Source organism: Saccostrea cucullata, unplaced genomic scaffold (genome assembly GCF_032062105.1).
Source record: "Saccostrea cucullata isolate Sc308-1 unplaced genomic scaffold, CSIRO_AGI_Scuc_v1 ctg6270, whole genome shotgun sequence".
Taxonomy (NCBI): Eukaryota; Metazoa; Mollusca; class Bivalvia; order Ostreida; family Ostreidae; genus Saccostrea; species Saccostrea cuccullata.
This window is the reverse complement of record NW_026937564.1, coordinates 31,192-39,145: the sequence shown is the minus strand read 5'-3', so window position 1 is coordinate 39,145 and position 7,954 is coordinate 31,192.

Sequence of the window (7,954 nt, the reverse complement as noted above, 5' to 3'; positions counted from 1 at the left end):
AGCGCATTTTTTTTCTTTCTTAATTTTATGAGATCTTTTTTTCCAACAAGTTTAATAGTGTTTATCTCTTGAATATTTTCATTTCTCATTCATTGAGGGTGTTCAGACCAAAAATTATGAAAGAAATGTCAAGAAATTGTTTTATTAAATTGACTGATTGTATATTGTTTAACGTCCCTCTCGATAGATTTTCACTCATATGGAGACGCTTGTATTATTAAATGCACATTTTATTTATATTTGCAGCAGGTCATATTGAAAACTTTTTTCAAGTTTTAGGGGTATTAAAGTTACGCCATGGGTACATAACCATTATACAATTAGATTCATAATAATACAGGAAACAAAATTTTTATTTACATTTCTAGAATTACCCTTAGGGGCATGCTTTAATATATAGCTTGCATGTATTACTCGATGATCTTTTACCCTTTTATAAATACAACCTATTCGTTTGCATTTCAGATAATCTTTCCCCAATTTATACCTAAACTTGTATTAAACATACTTACTGACTGCCATAGGTTCCGTCAACTTACCGGTAATTTATTGCAATCCACTTTAAACACACAATGATTTTTATATTGATATAATGTAATTGATGCGCAAACCTAGTGCAATACAATAACAATAATGGTAAAAATGTAATCTTGCGTGTCGCACGTCCAGTTTAGACGTCAGTCATGTAAATTTCAAAAGGGTGTACATATGGTACATGTACAAGTTTTTTATTATAATTACGAAAAGTTTCTACATAGATTCACACAAATTTGTGATATCGCTTTCCAAAAAACAGGCAAAATTTGTGGACGGGATGTTTTTGACAAAATTTATCAGGTGTTATTTTTGGAGAGGGTTCTGCTTACCCAAGTTTTTATAAAATATGCACGATTTTTTTTTCAATTTGGTAACTATGAATTTGGCATTTAATTCATCACTAACGTCTATGCATTTTTTTTAAAAGATCCAACTATGGACCAAAATTTACACCCAGATCATTTGCACCTGTGGCACTTTGGCAAATAATAAACATGTATGAAATATTGACATTTGAGATAGCTTGAAATGCTGAAAAAAACTGGAACATCAAGAAATTAGTAATAAATGATACCAGATAGTAAATATCTATTTTAGACAGGGTAATTTTCGCCCCTTGATATTTTCGCCCTCTTTTGCTTTAAAACAACTTTACTCCGTTAAAATTCACCCAATCACAGTTCTTCTAAAGGAAGAATACTGTGATCTTTGAATTAGACCCTTCTTTTTTTAAATTCGCCCATCTATGATTAGGGCAAAAGGGGTGAAAATAAAATGGCGGCGAAATGTTCACTATATACAGGATTCCTGTCACATATTCCCAACTTGGAACTGGAAAACATACGCTTTTTATCAATAATTTCTACGTTTATATAACAGTCACTCAACTTTGAAACAAATAAGATTTTTTGCATGTTTTAACAATTCAAAAAAATATATAAATAATTCCACGTTCTATTATATATACAATGTAAAATATAAAGCCATTTGTTTTTTCATGATTAAAGTATATGTATACTCCACTGCCTCAGAAATCTTTTATTACATGTATTATTCGGTGGACGTGTAATTTTTTAAAAGTGTTTTTATACCCCCCGCTTGAAAAGCGGGAGGGTATATAGTAATCGTTAATTCCCTCCGTCTGTACGTCTGTCCGTCCGTCTGTTACGCTTTTGGATACCCTTCTCTTATAGGCAACTACTCTCATACCAACGAAGGAAATTTAATGAAACTTTCACAGAATCTTTATTACATATTGCCATTGTGCACCTCCTATTTTACTTTTTGATCTGACATATATTTTGAATTTTCCAGAGCAAAACATGGATACTGCCATTATATTCATATGGGAGGCGGGGGGTATTATTTAGTGAGCTAATTGCTCACAGTACCTCTAGTTTTAATTTAAAAAAAGGATGTTAAACGCAAAATGACTTTGCCTTCAATATGTGTAAACGAAACATATTTATGTACATGTAAGGCATTTCTAATTCCAAACTTATTTTAATTTCCAACCTCCTTTTCGCATCTCTAAATGAAATAAATGGAGAAAACGAACAGTATTCAAGATCTAAAGTCCATAAAACAATACAAAACAGGAGCAGAGCAAACACGAACTACATGTAAAGAACTTAAATAAGGAGAAATATTTTACTGCAAATACAATGTGAGGTTTTAGTTAGATGAGTCATAATCTTAGACATTGAGGGACCGAAATTGATAGCACATGTTAAGTTTCAGCAGACATTTTTCTATTATATATCCAAGATGGTGCCTCTCTTTACCTTGTGATTGATTTGATGTATGTTAATTTTTAAGAAAACATTTGTAAAAAGAAATATTTTTAGAATGTAACTGGGAATAAGCTAATATTTATGTGTGTGTTGATTTAAATGCATATTTTTTTGCAAGCGAAAGTTAGGGATTATTTTAATAAATAGTATATATCGGGAAATAAAAAGTGTCGTTCTTGAATGTAATATCTATATATACTAGCTACAACATGTAGTGTTTTAATATTTTACCCACACATATTACTCCTCTACTTCATAATGTATTAAGTGATCTTATATATGCTATAGATAAGTCTCCCATTCATAATCTTTTGTTAAAGCTCTTATGTCTTGTTGTGGTTCTAGATGATGTATAAGGATACACTGAAGATATTTTTTCGGTTCTTAATGTTGTTTTCATTGCACACTTTCTACGTACTCATTAACAAAAGAGAGTTCTCTGTAATGCTGTTCAGGTTGAATATCATCTGGTGCTTGAATCGGAGTGATATAGCTTGAATTTGGACTCGCTGAAGAGACAGATTCTGCATTCTGAATGCCTTCTTTTTCATCATAAAAGTGTCTTCTGTTAAATAGTGATAAAATATTAAATACGTTGAATCCAACATTTTCACTCAAATAAATGTGTTTTAATGTTAACATTGTTACTCGTGAATTAAGTCAATTTATAATTAATAGGAATCAACATACAGAGCCATTTTTTACCTTTTCAATCTGAAGATGTGGATTACTAAGAAAACAACCATTCCTGTCAAGATAATGACCAATATCCCGCAAAATATCACTCCAACCAAAAGACTTTGGGAATAAGATGGATCTAAGAAAACATATATATAAAATATTATTTTCAAACAGTTATTCTTTTTTTTTTCGATTTTTCCCCTTTTTCATATAGGAAAATAATGAAGACAATTAATCAAAAACAGAAATCATTAATATTATGTACTCCTGAATACAGTAGTATTTATAAGTTATAACCATTTTCATTTAAAAATCGTATTTTTTTTAAAGAGTATTAAAACAAAGAATAAAATGAATATGGTAAACGACTTACGAAGGTTTTCAGTTAAATTAATGGACAAATTGTCTAGAGTGAAAAATAATGATTATTGCGTTCTAAATTATCCACTACTCATAAGGACACTTTTAATCAATATACATACGAAATGTCAAATACATATACATTATGTATGTATAAATACACACATTATGAAATTTTATGTTTTATTTTCTGTTAGAGAGACGTGTCATTATTTTATGTAGTGCAGTTCTTTTTTAAGGTGAGCGTCTTGTTATACCTTCATTCCTGATTATCGTTGTCTTCTCTCTCTCTGTCTCTCTGTCTCTCTCTCTCTGTCTCTCTCTCTTAGACAAGAATACAAGTTGATGTGAGCGAATTAAAAATCAAGATGGCCGCGCTGTTTAGCTTGTGAAAAATAGGGTAGCTGATAATATCTTTAAGAAAATATCTGTATTAAATTTTTTGCATTATTTATTAAAAGCATTCATTTTACTGATAAGCGAAAATTCATTTTTTATATATTGCGCTGAGAGGAAAAAATAAAAAATAAAGGTACTGTGAGCAATGAAATCACTTAATTATACTCCCCGCTTCCTAATGAATATAATGGTAGTTTCCATGTTTTGCTTAGGGAAACCCAAAATATGTATATTGCTTTACGGTAACGTATAAAGAGGAATAACTCGTGGTGCATCATGTTATTTAGAAGCAGCTAACGTCATTGGTTAGAATACCATATCAGTGTCCATATCTTAGTATGGGAAACAATAAATATGAGTCGGATCAAAAGTAAAATAAAATGACGCACAATGGCATTATGTAATAAAGATTCTGTTAAAGTCTCATTAAATTTTTTCAGTGGTATTCAGTGGAGTTGCAGATAAAAGATGTGTATCCCAAAGCGTAACAGACGGACAGACAGGCATCCCGATTTCTATATAGCCTCCCACTTTTCAAGCCTGGGTATAAAAATCGTAGATAAAATCAACTCTGATGTTGAAATAGAGAATACAAATTCAAATCTTACCTGTATTTATATACATGTACCAGACGATTGCAAATTAAATCGATTTATGCTACATTTTCATTTTTGGGGGGGGGTCCGATTTGTTTTTACTTCCCTTCTCAGTTTTCCAGATTAAATGTTCCTATTATTTCTGCATAGTTACGATTGTATATAGTGAAATATGAAAAACAATTACCTTTCACGTTTTCACTAGTACTATTCACTTCAACGAAAACACAAGAAAACAAAAGTTGTGGCAAGTGATCCAACAAAGTTTCACAAAAGACAGATGTAAGAATGATTAAAATCAAGGAATTTACATGACCAATTGAAAACAAAACCAATGGTAATGATATTGTAAACTTACATTCTACGTAAAAAGTCAAATGACACTGTAATTAAATATTGAAAGATTAAATATACCTTTTCTGTTTTCAGTCAATGTTCTTTTCCATGTGTTATCATCTGTAAAAACATCTTTTTTAGCTACAGAACCCAAAACATTATCTTACACACCAAGAGCATAAGCATCCTCTGTCATTGAAAAAGAACAACGCTTTTCTATTGATTGATTGTATTTTGTTTTACGCCACATAAGAGAGTTTTGCATTCGTACAGAAAATTCACTATTATTAAAGAGTGAATGGCTTCAAATGTTGACCTTTAATAGACACTCAGGGCAAATGAGCAATTTAATGAGAAATCGTGCCACGGGATTTCAGTTTTTTATGGTGTTTTCCGAACTAAGAACCCCCTAATTTAACAACAAAGTGCTGAGTACATGGTCAAGAAACAGTTGCTACCCATTTTATATTGACCTAGATCTGTCGCGGTCAAGATTCGAACTCAGGACCTTCCAAACATTGACTGAGCTACTCTTAGAGTTATTTGCGCGATCGTGATCAGGTACAACTTTATAATACAGAATACAAACAGTACTTGAAGTGACAATATAATTGAAAACTTTACTGATGACGATGAATAATCAATTAAAGAAATGAATTTAATTTTTGAAGATTTATGAGGACATGAACTACGACACTTCATGCCTTGATACAACGCACTTTTAAAAAATACGCACTTCGAAAAAAAAAATTCAAAGTGCGTTAAATTTGGGACTTAATTAACTCACTTTGAAAAATAAAATTTCTTTTCAAAGTGTGTTTACTTAATATCGACCATCTTTTAAAACGCACTTTGAAAAAAATATGTATGGTCGATATTCTTGCAAATCTAAGGCATGATAAATATTTGAACCTGTTAACTTTTCGGTGTAAATGTCACTTCAGGATGCGAAAATGAGCGATTTTGGTTTTTTAAGGCCAAACAGTTTGCCTTTAAATTAAAGCGAGCGCAGCGAGCGTCACGCGAAGCGAGCTCAATGGACTAACATGTAAGAACAGAGGAAATTCTGAATGAAAACTGTACATACGTCAAGCAAATTTCTCTGTGAAACATTCCAAGAATTCCTTTACTACCAAATGTCCTTTGCGCTAATACATAAATAAAAAAATAACCTAAAGAATAAAAGGCTTTCAGTTTTTAGACATTTTTTCAAAGTTCTAAACAAAAAATAACTCTGCAATGTTTTTCGCAAAAATATTGCACGATTTCTATAGCTTCAACCAGACGCTCGGATGTCTCCGTAAGCTCCGACAAGCTCCGTGACGTCGTGTGACGTCACAGGTAGTCGAGACGTCTCGTGCGACTTGATGTATGAAGTGGCTGATCAATTTTTCAAGTTTTTTTGATAGTACAACTGCGCTCGCCCTAACGGTCACACCGTAAAACATATTAGTTTGGACGTCAGGTACTTTAGTATGACGTTAGAATTGAGATATTCATGCTAATCCATAGTACAGAAGTTAAAGAGAAAATGAGCAAAATTCTGATTTGTAAGGAATGTTACATGTGTAAAAACAAATAAAAGAAAATGTAAATATTATACAATTATGGACTCTGTTGGCATTGAATATGGTTTGTTATTCACCAGAAAAATATTCATTTTGACCGAGGCGAAGTCGGGATTTGAATAGATAAGACATTGAAGTCTGTATAACGACACCATTTTCATTTGCGATCTTCCTTTGTTGAAAATAAAAAAAAACTCCAGATTAGTGTTTGTAACCTCCGTGTTTTTCTTTCCAAGTTTTGCTATGTGTAAGACGTCCAAATGTTAAAAAATAATCCTGAAATAGGTTTGAATAATTGTTTTCCTGCTGAGATAGGTAGCTCGCTGCAGCCGTTGCAACCATTGTTTACAACGTTCGATGTTTTGAATGTGACGTCACACACGTTGCACTCGCATTGACCCTCCGGTGAATACGGCCTCAAATCCGGTGAATATGTAGTGTTATGAACTGTTTGCGCTTGAATAGATTATATAGGGAATATAAATAGACTACATAATAATTAAAATACTGCATGTTGTTGAGTTTGGCATTGTAAATGTTATCCCCTCGATGTTACACTCAATTACATTGGATATTTATTATATTATAATAAATGTTTTAAACCACTACATTTCACTTTATTACTTGTGCATAAATTCTGCGTTAATTTCTAGAGTCAATTTGTAGTCAATATTTCATAGGAATATAACTTGTCGTCAAGCAATGAAGACTGTTGCTACGCTGGAGGGCGCGGCTTTATTATACAACTAGGAATTTTTAAAAAAAATGTTTCTCGACGAATCAGATTTATATTTTTTACATAAAAGTATAATATTAAGTATTGTATCTTCATTTAAAATCAGAAAGAGAAAAACAATCAAATAATCAAAAATCATAAATATCATGTATTTTATCATAAAACTATTATAACAAGAAAATTTCAAGAAATTTTTTTTCAGGTTGTATTCTTCCCTATTGAATGATAAAATGAAACTTTACATGGTCTGGATATCGAATAACTGAAACATAATCCTCTATCTTGTTTATGTTCTTCTCCCCCATAACTATACAAGTAGTCCTGATGGACACGTTATTATAGGTGACGTAAATATAGTTTATAATGAAGACCTCAGATCACTTGTTTTGAAAGATCCTAAATATAGGAAACCTTGATCCTTTAATGGGCGTCGGAATTTCATAAATATTATGGATTTTATTGCAGATTAGGTCAGACGATGGGCCAGATAGGAAATCAAAGATTTTGACAATTAAATATATCAGTTCCATGTTCAAATCGAGTATTAATAGATTAAGGGGCAAAATGAAAACATTCTATTCTTCTGTATTCAATAATTTAGAATTAAATAGATAACATGATCCTACGATCTGGTCCCTGCTGACAAAGTACGTAACTACATTGTCATTGTTTGTAAGGCTCATTTTATTGTATTTTGGAAGAACAATCGAGCTCTATGGCACCTGATTCCATCTCTGATGTTTTGCATGACACGGTAAGACCAGGCTGAAGCTAGCAGCCAATAACAGCAGCCACTAAGCGCGTAGAAGCTAGCAGCCAATAAGGAAATTCATCAAAGAACTGAGAGTACTCAGACGCAGTACTGTTTTTAATACGTTATTTTAGATAATTAATGGTTAATGATTAGAAAATTAATGCAACAATTTATTACATAATAAATCAGATACT